Genomic DNA, 13,385 nt, shown 5'->3' on the forward strand with positions numbered 1-13,385 from the left:
TGGGCCCTTTATCTTTGGACAACGACGGTCCCAACCTTTCAGAAAGCTGAGCCTTGATAACTCGGTTCTCTTCTTTGAGTTCTTGAAGCTACCGGAGAATCAAGGTAAGAGTATCGGTAATAGTAGCGGGTGGAAGACCGTCCTGGTTTTCTGCCATTGGCGAGGATGAGGACGGGAAAGAAGGAGATGCTGGGGTTCTCAGAGAAGGTGGCGGGGATACAGATTTCCTCTCCAATCGTGAAGAGATCCGAATCCAAGGAGTAGTAGGGTTAGCTATGGTGTTTACTGCCCTGAAATATTTGAAAGACATATTTTAAAATCAGAAAGAAGTAGACAATGGTGTACGCATAGACCAAGATAATGAGAGAGAAAGATGAACTTTATTGATCAATCATTAAAGTTTGAGTACATGGTTCAATCTTTCAAAGATAAACGGATAAGATTAAACATGGAACTAAGCATTCTTTCTAGACTTCTTCTTTGGATGACAATTTTCCTCAGTTGACTCCTTTAAAGGTTTGATGATTCTGACATCCCAAGCGGATGAAACGGCTTTGACAATCTTGGGCTTGAGATCCTCAGGCGGATAAAAATGACGAAGGGGAGGCACAATAGATTGCTCCCTTCCATACTGACGCAGAATCCTGGCAGGAACATAAAAGGAAGTCTTTTTGAGACCAAGAAGGCGAACGTAGTTAGCTTCTCCAGTGTTGAAGACGGCTTCTTGGATTCCAGGGATTTGCCAATAAATCTGATCTTCTTGGCGAGAATTTAACCATTCAACCCAATCGTTTTTGTGATCGAAAGAAACATCATGACGCCATTCACTGAAGGTGTATAACGTATGATCGAAATGCACAGGAGCTGCGATTTTTAGCTTGTGGCATAACCACACCTGAAGTAAAGCAGGACATCCTGAAAAGGACCCAACGAAATAGCGAACATAAGAGCCTGGACCTGAGCTGGCACGAAGACAAGCCATATCATCCAAACCATTGAAGGTTTCTGCAAGTATAGTAGGAACTGGATTGGCACCATGATCCATTTGATCAACGAGGTCCAAAAGAACAGCCGACGCAAAGCGAGAAGGCTGGACAGTGAGGAACCTAGCAAATGAGCAGAATCTCAAAGCACGACGTCGGGCTTTTTGAATATCAACAGCACCAATGTGTCCCACAGGAGGGTAAATGTCAATCAGTTGTTGCATAGACACTTCTTGGCCTTTCATGAAAGAGTTCATGGATTCATCTGGATTATTCATCAAGCGAAGGAACAAAGGACGATAATCTGACATACAAGATGGTTTCACCAGAGGGCCATCCACGGGATATTCTAATAAGGCACACCATTCTTCAAAGGTGGGACACATTTCTTGGTTGCCAAAACAGACGACATGATGATCGGGATCCCAACACTCTGATGCGGCATAGAGTAATCCCCAATCGAGCTTAATGGTTGCTGTGTAGCCGAAGAGATTTTTCTCTTGTTCACTTATGGCGTAGATATGGGATTCTCTTAATGTACCACGGATCCAATCAAGAATTGTACGAATAGACATAGTGCCTGTAAGCCAAAAGGAGGGATACAAGAATGATCAGGGTTATATGAACACGAGATGGGGATAAGTTCCTGCCAGTACAAAGAAAGTATGAATACATGATCAAATCACATTATAGAAGATTGACAGACGTACGATCAAAAGATTAGATGAGATAGCATAAGATTGCTTTCAACGGATAGATCATGAATGACTAATCCTATGAGATCTTTGGAAATGATGGGATTTATATCCTAACCCCAAAGGGAAAGTTTTTAATCTTCGCACATTTTAACAGTGTTACCTGAAGGCATCAAACCCTAATCCTAATCTAGCGGAGTGGAGAGAGGATCTTTACGCATGACTTTGTTTGTGTACTTAGGACCGATCGTAGCCATTGGAAGATGGACTACGGCCTATTCTAGACACAAATGGGCAGGATATCCTAAACTAGGCTCACACACGTGATGCACATGTGTTCGTATACTACATGCATGTGTGGGTTAATCTAGGGGTAAGGCCAAGAGTTCCCTTAGCGCGAATCCATGTTCGATATACTGTACCAGTGTCCGGCGTATCAGTACGTGAACAAGATATCCGTTTACGCACCATAAGGTGCTAGGCTAGGGGTAGAATGCTTCTCTAGCACAGAGGCACCAGGTGATGAAATCCCAGCCAACCATGCTAGATAACACTCCGGGTTCCTAAAATAGGACATGTGTGCATGTGAGATGCAAAGGTTTAGATTCAAGTGATGTAGGTGTGTGCAATAAGTTCGCGCAATCTATGATACCTTCAGATTTTGTTAGATTAAGTTTGAGTATTATGTGATGAGAAAATAAAACAAGACAAACTAATCTAACAAGTATATGAGAGATAGAGTTTTTATGAGCCAGTTAAATTAAATTCAAATGAATTATCTTTTTGAAATTTGAATAAAGTTAGGTGGTCCCCAGCAGAGTCGCCAAACTGTGGGACCCGATCCCGCGAGAGGGGTGGGGCGCGAGCCGCCACGCTCTCTCTTGGTCTCTCGTACCCACGCGATTGGCGTGTGCTCTTTTATTATTGATTTTAATTCATCTTTTATATGAACTTGGGATCACTAAGGCAATCCGAATTCCACACAAAAGAGAGTGACAGAGTCGCCACCTAGATGTGGGATCTAGGACCCATAATTAACCAGAAATCTAGACTCGTTACCTGGTTACAAGAATGAAAGGTATGGGGAGTTATCCACCACATGCACCATTCCTGTCCGATAATCGGTCTTCAATTCCAAAAGTTAACTCTTTTGAATTTCTTTTAAATGGCTCATTTAACTCTATGTCAGTGTGCTAACTACGTGACATGCATCCTATGATCTAATTTCAATGTAGATCCTAAATGTGTATCTTGATTTCTTAATTTGTTTGAATTCAATCTAAGTTAAAGTTCTCCTAAAATTCTAATTTTATGGAAGGTCCTAAATGATTTAATTAAGAATTTACAAGAAAATTAATATACAAAACCCCAAAATTTATTATGGAGCCGACTCGTGATTGGTATGCCATCAGACATCCAAGCTACCTACGTACCCAAGCCTCACTGGGATCAGAGTCGACGTAGTTCGGTGCACCTGAACTAAGCTACTTATGCCTAACTCATCTAGGACACCGATCTAGATTGGATTGACTGTTTCAACAGTTTTAAGAGAAATTATTTAATTCAAGTTGAAGATTTTATTATCCTAGGACTTCATCTAAGATGCTATATGGTCCTATCTAAGTGCAAGACATCCCTTTGACTAATGCAGGTGAACCTACATCCTAGGTAACTAAGCTTGTCCTATGAGAAAAGTGATGTGACTTGTGTAACTAGATCTATGGCACGGTTGCTATCCATAGCAAACGCCCGTGATGAGGCTGGACTCCTAACTCTAGGACTCCCTAAAACCTAGGACACGACATGACGCAAATGTTCCTAAATGTGAGTAAGGTGGATTCCTCCTTTACAGCTAAAAGTTCTTCTCAAGATCAGCTCAGGTATTTTAATTGATAATATTTGCTTGAATTTTGTGTTAAGATGATTCTCGTACTCTATTGTATAAGATGATTCATGATTCTCTGGTAGTTTTAAAGATACACTTACTTATATGCCTAAATGATTATCACGATTTCCATGATTTATCCTAGTTGATAAGATCTACTTGAAATTTTGCTGAAATTATAATAATGTGTCTGTTGATTTATTGATTGAATGAATAAAAGAGTAGAAATTTTTGTTCTGTCATGTTCACGTGAATCATTTTGATTTTTTTTTTGGGGAAAATGTCGTTAATAGATTTGCAGATTTTGTAGTCTTGTTTTGTTTTGTAATCACACTACATTTTCAATGATTTTAAAAATGTACTTTTAAACTCTATTTCTGAAATAAGATATAACTAGATATATTTTTTTTAAAGGTATATCTTGTAATAGGTTATCATGTTCATTTCATCATGAAATTGTCCTGTCCATAGTGTACACCCTCATGTTCTATTCTTTATGTGATTATTCTGCATATAGTTTAAGCTCTCATATTCAATCCTTTGCATGATTGTCATTTTCAGTATAAATTTTTCATGTTAAGTTTTTTTCTTTGATCATTCATGCTTTCTTATCCTTGTTTTAGTGTATAATGTCAGTACATTAGCTCACCTTTTAAAACTTGTCAAAGTTTGAGTTGATACATTGATTAATGGTGGCTGCTTTACAAGACTTCCATGTGCTTTATGTCATCCATGATATTTGTTGTAGGTATTTAGAAGAGCTTGTTACTTAAGTGTCAGTCAATGAGGGATTAATAAGTTTGATTCGTGTTCTACTTAGGTTGATCCCTTGTTGATCCCTTCCATTGTATCTATGGTTGTTGTTAACATTACAAGAGACCGGCCTGGACATAAACAGAAGAGTTAGATTACCAACTTTCATTCTAGAATGACCCAATTAGTCAAGATGTAAGCATCATGATTTAGTATTTCCTTTGCTTGGTACACTATTTACCCGAGCCTCGCATTGGCTTCATGAATGAAACAGGTCCCTGAATTTTTACATTGTCTGTTTAAATTGTTTATCCCCAAGCCCAAATTGGAGCTAGTTTGGCGACTAGTTGTGGACTAAAACCTTAATCTTTGATGGATATTTTGATGCAAATACCTTATTGCATAGAAGAGATAGAGACAGAACCCTACTCCTAATTTGAGTTTTATATTGACACTGATTTTTTTTAGGCACTGTGTGGACAAGGGCTTGGACCCTTTTCTTTCTGTAATGATTGATTTCAAGATCTCAATTGTGGGCCCCAAAAGATAAATTGATATTCACTATCCCAAAGTCATTTGTTCACTTCACCTGTTGCGTTGCAAGTTGCACAAATTCATTTTACTCTTCACAGTTTGCACCACCAGTTATACAAAGTTCAGTACTCTTCTTTACAGCCAACACTATATATCATATATGTTCAATGATTCTTGGGATCTTGTCACCTTGGATATGTTATTTTCTTTTTATGTTAATTGTTGTAATTGTAGTTATTTACATGTTTTAAAGATAGTTCATAGCGAACCTTGTAGGGTGAAAGATCTAGAATATGGTCAATATTTTGTATTTTCCTTATGACTTGCACACTTGTATTTCCTTAATTTATTTATTTTTATTTTATTTATTTTGAATTAACAATATACACCAATTCTTCAAGGAAATTACATTAGCACAAAGGTAATGGGAATAATTCTAGACAAGAGATCTTCATGCATATGCATTGTCAGTGAATATTCTTATCACATTGGACAACATGATTGAATTTTTGAAGTGGTTATCTTCAGTTACTTTTGGGGAATGACAGCAACTTTCATTTTTTTAGGAATAAATAACTATATTGTCGTTCATGTGTGACAGTATGCACACTGTGTAGACCTAAAGTGTAATGTATTGATGTAATGTAAATTATGTTGTACATTCTAATTATCAAATGTTTGTCTCATTGTGTTCTTGTCTCATTTTAGTTGTATTGCGCAAAAGCTGAATGCATTGTGCATTTTAAATGTCAATGTATGCCCTGTTGTATAGCTTTGAGCACATAGAGCTTAGCTTGCTGTCCATTATTGCATATAACTGCTGCCCATTGGTTCTGTTCACAAGCATAGAACTGCTGTCTACAGTTGCACATGATTGCTGTCCATTATCGCATATAGTAGCTACCCATTATTACCTAGTTGTTGGTCACAGTCTCTACATTTTGTAATAGTGATTTTGTATTCGTCTAAAAATACTTAATTCATAGTATAAAGCACCAATACTTTAGTTCCAAGAATTTTTTTTAGCAGCTCAATTCCTACATTCAGACATACCCAAGGTGGGGCAATGAAGACGTTAGCCCAAGCCCATCCTTAAAGGATTCACTTAGTCTTAGTGGCACCCTCATTTTTCATTTAGTAAACCTTCTTAGCCTTTTAGGTACCCCTGAACATCAGTAGCCTTATCATTGCAAGGGTGATGAAGGCGTTAGCTCAAGCCCATCATTAGGGGACTATCTCAGTCTAAGTAGCACTCCCCTCTTTTGTTTAGAAGACTTGCCTAGTCTTTTAGATGTGTATCCCTTGTACATTAGGTTTCCCTCTATCATTGCAAGGGTAATGAAAGAGTTATCTAGTGCCCACCCTTTTAAGGAGACAAGCTGTGTCTCAGCAGAAAAATCAAACCCTTTTAGGAGACAAGCTATGTCTTGTGTAAAAAAATGTCACACCCTTTAAAGAGACATGCTTTGTCTCATAGAAAGTCACATCTTTAGGGAGACAAGCTATGTCTCAGCAGAAAAGTTAAACCTTCTGGAGACAAGCATTGTCTCTTTGGTCATAGTGTTCTCTCTTCCAGGAGACTTGCTCAGTCTCATTAACACCCTTCTTTATCTCATTTTCTTTTAGGAGACATGCCTTGTCTCATTAGCATCCCTCTTAGAGTCACTAATGTAGGAGTCAGTCCTTTAGCATAGGAGTCAGTCCTTCAGTTCAAGAGTTAGTCCTATCATCATAGGGAGCTAGGATTTTATCCACCCTTTCATCAAGTCAAGTCATTTTATCCACTCCTGCAAGGTATAGGATGTTGTCCAACCCTTGCAGAGTCGTGATTCTGTCCAATTCCTCCGCAAAGCATAGGATGCTGTCCAACCTTTACGGGATATCAGGAGTCTATCCTACCCATATGATGATAGGATTTTGTCCTCTTGTTTCAAAAATTCAAAAACACTTGAAAATTCAAAAAAAAACATTTCAAAAACCAAAAATCTCAAAAATCTTGAGTCATTCAAAGTAGTTAGGAGAATCTTTTCCGAACTACGTTGGCTTGATCTCTTTCCACGGGATACGTAGTGCAGCTTGGGATCTATATCCCAAGTCCAGCCAAACCTTTAAAAATAAACATTTCAAACCTTCCAAAAATACAAAACTTCTTCAAAACCTTTTCAAAAAGATCTTCCTCTAGAGTTAGGAGTCTGTCCTAGATATTTGGGGTGTCTTAGAGTTAAGAGTCTGTCCTATTTTTGTTGATATGGTGTGTCCTGTTGTGTGAGTGTCCCTAGAGTTAGGAGGCCTCGAGTTGATCGGTTAGACATTCAGTCGAACCGATAGCTAGACTAGGAAGCATATAGTCAGCCCATGGTTTTCTTTAGGATGCACAACCTAGTTACACATAGGATGTAGGCCCACCTGCATTAGCTTAAGGCTAATCAACTTGCATTAGTTAAGGCATATAGAGAGTTATAAAAATTACAATTCACTTCAACTTAAGTAAATCATGCAAAAACTTTAAAAATCGGTCGAGTCTAGTGGATCGAGTCTAGGATAGCGCTTCTAGATGGTTAGGCATCGTAGTTTAGAATAGGTCATCGAACTACGTTGACTCCGATTCTTCCCGAGGCCGGGATACGTATAGCAGCTGGGATGGACGGCCATCTTGGTCCGAGTCAAGTCCTGCATTAGAGTTTTAGGATTCATCTTGTCCAATCATGTATAGAGTTGATTTGTGTTTGTCTGTGTTTTCTTACTTTCATGTACAGATCCTATACCTTTACCTGTAGCATGCTTGTGTTTGCACACCAGAATTTAGACACCAATTAGGTATGACATTCATAACCAAGTTATTCTCAGGTGAAACTTATTTCATTTCTTTTTTGTGTGCTTATTAATCATCTTCGAGACATGCATGATTAGATAGACGTCTTCTCGGAGATATTCGTTCCCATTTCATATGACTTTAGCCCAAAACTCTTCAAAATCAATAATTAAATGGCATAAGAGACCAGGTGTTTGCACTTGGGCGGATGAGGTACTCTTCGGACCTTCCAAGTTCGTAACCAGGCACGAACCTTCTTTTTATATCTCTGGTTATCCGTGGCAACAGAGCACAGTATGGGATCCATGGCCCACTTCCTTGGATGGCGACTCTTCTTTGTTTAAGGTACGACTCGAATATGGGCTAGTCCCCGAGTCGAGAGGTATCTCCCTTTGTATCGCCACTCATGTTGTGAGGGGCACTTCTTTCGAGAGTTCCTTAGTAGAGCTCTCCATTCACGTGGATGATCCTGAGACTCGTGTGGGGCCCGTCCCCCGCCTCTCTCGGATCGGGGTCCACAGGCCACCAAGAAGCAGCATGTGCATAAGATAAGTGTAGCGGGGATGAGAATGCTTAAATGGATGTGTGGCCACACAAGGCTAGATAGAATTAAAAATGAAGGCATTCATAAAAAGGTGGGGGTGGCTCCAATCTAGGAGAAGATGAGAGAGCACTGCTTAAGATGGTTTGGACATATCCAACGTAGGCCTTTGGATGCTCCGGTGAGAAGAGGCGACTCGTGCCAAATTGATGGAGTACAAAGAGGTAGGGGCAGACCGAAAACAACTTGGGTAGAAACAGTGAGGAAAGACTTGATAGCTAGGAACATAATAGAGAACATAACCTTGGTTAGGATAGAATGGAAGAAAATGATCCATGTAGAAGAACCCAATTAGAACCAGGATTAGAGCCGGGTAGATTCCTTTTACCTTCTTCATTAATTTTTTCTAAAGGATTCATATAGCCGACCCCAACTAGTTTGATACAAAGGCTTTGTTGAGTTGAGTTGAGTTATTATACCATCTACCATGCCCACATATATTTAAATTGCAAACGCAACACTATGAAGCTAGAAGCATGATAGTTAATTTAACGAGATTGTCATATATTTGAAACATGATGTGTTATTGTACTAATGGAAATAAAAGCTAAGAACCCTCGTCGTAGGAGCAACGAAAGGCCGCCAACCATGGACAATGATGGACGACAACGATCGCTCCAAACTCGTGGACGATCAAATTCAGTGGCTCACGATAAGTCTTGCGGTGAAGATGAATAATGACTGGATGTTATAAAAGATTTTTACCTTTTTGGCCAACAAGTTCCAAGTAAGATTCGTCACTTGACACTTAGATTTATTTTCTTAATACCTTCCGATTGTTTTTTTTTTGGGGAAAATTTGGAATCTCTCTTTTCTTCGAGTGGGTTTTGTCATGTGGATTTCATACCTAAAAGACATGTTTTCTTCGACAGAAATGTTGCCTTATTTACAGCCAATTTGCACTATTTCAGTAATTTCAACCAAAACAAAGACCTAAATGACACGTTTCGATCAAAATTTGATGAAATCTTGGATTGAAATTAATCCAAATGGATTATGTGTCAGTGGTTGTCGAAACTGAAATCTTTCAACCGAAATCGAAACATTTCGACTGAAATTAAAAAAAAAATCTCTTACTGAAGCAAGTAAACATAATTTTCTTTAAAGAATCTATATAGTTTTCATCTCCCTACATGTTTTTATAGTTTTTTTTTTTGGGGGCCTTTTAATCGTCAATGTTATTCTTTTCTCCACACATGTTGGCAAAGTTGCCTTGTTTCTCAAGGTTTTAATCGCCTGGTATACTTAGGCCATTAAGGAGTTGTTATTTTGTAGGAATCAAACTCTTTTGTTTTTTAATGACCAAAAAGGGGGTGGACAGCTTAAGCAAGAGAGCGTTTTCTCATGGTGCATGCGGAAAAACTCGAGGTACATCATCACCTTTGCAGTCATAGATATACTATAGCTGGGTGTCCCAAGCAATGGAATGGGGGGCATTTATCATTTTCAAGTTTTTATACGGTGTAAGCCTTTTCAATAAGTACTGTACGGACCACACCATCAGATGATCCGAACCGTCCATGTGATGGGACATAATGTAAATAGGTTGTGGCCAAAAATCATTTCTATAGGATGATCCCAACCCTCCGATCTTTGCATAAACTGCATCATCCTATGGAAATGATTTTTTGGGAACAACCTATTATGTTATGGCCCATCACATGGACAGTTGGATCGTCCTATGGTGTGGTCCGTACAGTACTTTTTGAAAAACAAGGGACTATCAGGGCTTACACCATATGAAATCTCATCATTTCCCTATTTTTTATATTTGACCGCATCTAATGATCCATATTTAGGAGCAGTTTTCAAGACAATCGCTAGATGTCCACTGCTAATAGGTAGTTTTCTTCTAGTGTGGCCATATGAATAGACTGCTAGGCTATTTGGTTTAACGATGCACCCCATGAATTTCAAAACTCATGAATGATATTTTCAACCATTATACTAGTTTTCCTATAGTTTATATTGATCATGTATTGACTTTTTTAACAAACATTGACCATCATTTTAAACACCTTAACATGATTTTACAAAGGGCAGTGATAAATTCACCCCCTTCTATGATGAATCCACCATGTATTTTTTTCAAAATGGATTGTAAAGCCCGGACCGGTGGGCTGGGTGCACCAAATTGTGACACGTAAAATTCAAGGTCAATTTTTAGCCGGATCCGTATGGGTTGGGTGAAACCTGGCCCAGCTCACCCGTTTGCTAGGTCTATCTAAGATCTAGTTAGTCTGCTAATCTACAAATATACACTAAGTTTGCAAATGAAGATCATTTTGTCCTAATAGATCTTCTACCTTTTCTTCCTTTTTTCGTTATAGGTAGTCCATTTGGAATGGAATCAAGACCATATTAGTCGCCTAATGAGGGTCTACAAGACTAACGGTTAGCTGTACACACATACCTCGGTATGAGACGTTAAGGTCATAGTCATTCTCTTGTAATTGAACACACTACCCCATTGACATTATTAAATGTAATCAATTGGTGATTCTTTTCTTAACCGTCCATTCATAGGCAATTTGATGATGGCTAGAATTTTTCAACTTCTGTGATTTTGGGACTGTGTGATATCCACGGTGGGGCCTATCATATTATTTAGTCAAAATTGTGTGCCATTGCATAGGATTAGTGATGTTGTATAAAGTGGTCACTAAATTAAATCTTTAGTGGCGACTAAAAAGTCTTGTCAGTGAAATCTAACTATTAGTGGCAACCTATATTTCGCCACTAAAGAAAAGATTTTCCATTAGACCATTTTAGTGGCGACTTATGAAAGGTAGTCACTGATACTAACACGCCAACATTTCCCATGAAAAAATTTCTACCCTAGCGACAAGATAGGAAGTCGCCACTAATGTTTTAATTTTAGTGGCGATTTTTATTTGTCGTCACTACAAACTAGTTATTAGTGGCAAATACCAGGTCGCCACTCAATTAAATCTTGTGTGGCGACTAAAACTATTGTCACTAAAATCTAATTTTTAGTGGCGACTTATATTTTTGAGGAAAGACCATTATAGTGGCGACTTTTCAGAAGTTGCCACTAATATTATTCCCGCCAACATTTCCCGTGAAAAAATTTCGCTGCCAACAGATAAAGTAGCGAGATGTTTAGTGACAAGACAAATGTTGTCATTATACTTAGGCAATTACGTTGGATTAGTGACGAGATATAAAGTCGCCACTAACTTATACGCTTTTGTGGCAAAAACTTTTTAATTAGCGACAAGATATGAAGTCGCCACTAATATTTTAATTTTAGTGGCGACTTTTATTTGTCGTCACTAAAAACTTGTTATTAGTGGCAAAATGCAGGTAGCCACTAAAAATATCGCCACTAATGGCCCAATTTCTTGTAGTATCTCTCTTGTGTACGGTCTTGGCTTTGAGGACAAGGAAAAGAGTTGTGGTTTACGGATTTGAGGGTTAATCATGTTGTAATCATTGCATCTTGTTTTCTTGTAGTGGAAGATAGTGTTCTCGCCTGTGAACGTAGACATCTTGGCCAAATCACGCAAATCTCAGTGTTCATCTTCTGATTTGTGTTTACTTATACTTTTACATTTATTTGTGCACGACTTGATTGGATTTGCCAACCGGATTTTCTCAACAAGTGGCATTCGAGCTAAGGTTGGGGCAATTGTTGAGGGCAAGTGGAGTGATCATGGGTGTTGCGATTGGTTCGCGGTTACAGTGATCGTTAGAGGGTTGAAAGATTGTCTGAGAAATTCCCGTTCGAGGCGGAGATTCGCATTGAGGGTAATGTGAGATGATGGTAAAGTTGAGTTTTACCCAATTCAACATCGACAGGTTTGACGAGAAGTGTAGTTTCACCCTATTGCAGATGAAGGTGACAGACATCCTGAAAGTCGGTGGCGGCATTTGAATGCATGACGGATGCTTGGTTGCGTGAAAAATAAAAAATATCTTTTCCACCAATCGAACCAAGATCCTAGTTATTAGATTCATATTAGTGATGAATTGAAATTCATAAGTAGAGAGAAGTTTACCACATATTATCGGAGTTGATAATCATTGTGTGATCTCCTCCCCGCTTGGTGCTCGGCATTTCCCAAACTCGAGCTTCTCCAAAGTCGAAGTAGTGGCTCATTTTCGTCACACGGATGAAGGAAGAAGAAGAAATGGAACTTTGGGATCCAATACCAAACATAAAATCCTCAAGGCTTCTAGTTAGAACTAGAAAGGGAAGAAGAGAGAGAGGGAAAACGAATTTGAGAAGAGGAAGGCTTGGATTTTTTTCCAAAAGTTTCCAAAGAGTGTGTAGTGTGTAAAATGAACAGTCATCCCATCCTTTTATAGAATTCTCACAAGAGAATTCGTTTCCTCTTGGGAGTCCTATTGAGTCTGAAAATTTTTTTAAAATAAAACTCTTTGTTTTAACATGTTTCCAAAACAACATATAATGAAAAATAATTTTTTTTTGTAGAAGAGTTTCCAAATTCATATAGGCTTCCCACAATTTAGTAACCTTCTCAAATTCAAACTCTCATCTTCTATTCCAAATTTCCATCAATAGGAAATGAGATCAAATCACCCAATATGATCTCTCATAACTCTCATCCAATAGGATTTAAGCTATAATTGAGCACTTGTCAATTAAGACATGTACACATCATAGTATGGTATATCGCTCTTACGATTAAAGTGTGCATACCCTATGTATGGTGCGTCTCCTCCTTGCATCACATACAGTGAATCCAATCCATACCTCACATACGATTAAATTCGGAACCCTGATTATCCAACAATCCACAAGGGTCTAGCGTGTTATGAGTGGGATCAATGTAGGGATCCAATGGCTGATCCTACAGGGCCCCACAAATGGGCTCCACTGCGATCTCACGCAATGTAGACCAACTATGACTGCATTAGGTAAGCGGTCCCCACCAGGACATTACCCTAAAGAAGACCATTAGATCAAATTACCCTAATCACATCCATTATATACATCATGCCTCGAATCCTACATTTACTGAGTTGAGTCCTACGGGGGGTGGACATCAATTACCTCCTAGGCCCACTCAATAGTATACCTTTCAATCTATCAACTTGAGCCCGCAAATGCATTTTCAAACAGCTTTTGAAAGCA

This window comes from Tasmannia lanceolata, unplaced genomic scaffold (assembly GCF_043159265.1).
Source record: "Tasmannia lanceolata isolate RefF3 unplaced genomic scaffold, GAP_Taslan_0.1 ptg000012l, whole genome shotgun sequence".
NCBI classification, from domain to species: Eukaryota; Viridiplantae; Streptophyta; class Magnoliopsida; order Canellales; family Winteraceae; genus Tasmannia; species Tasmannia lanceolata.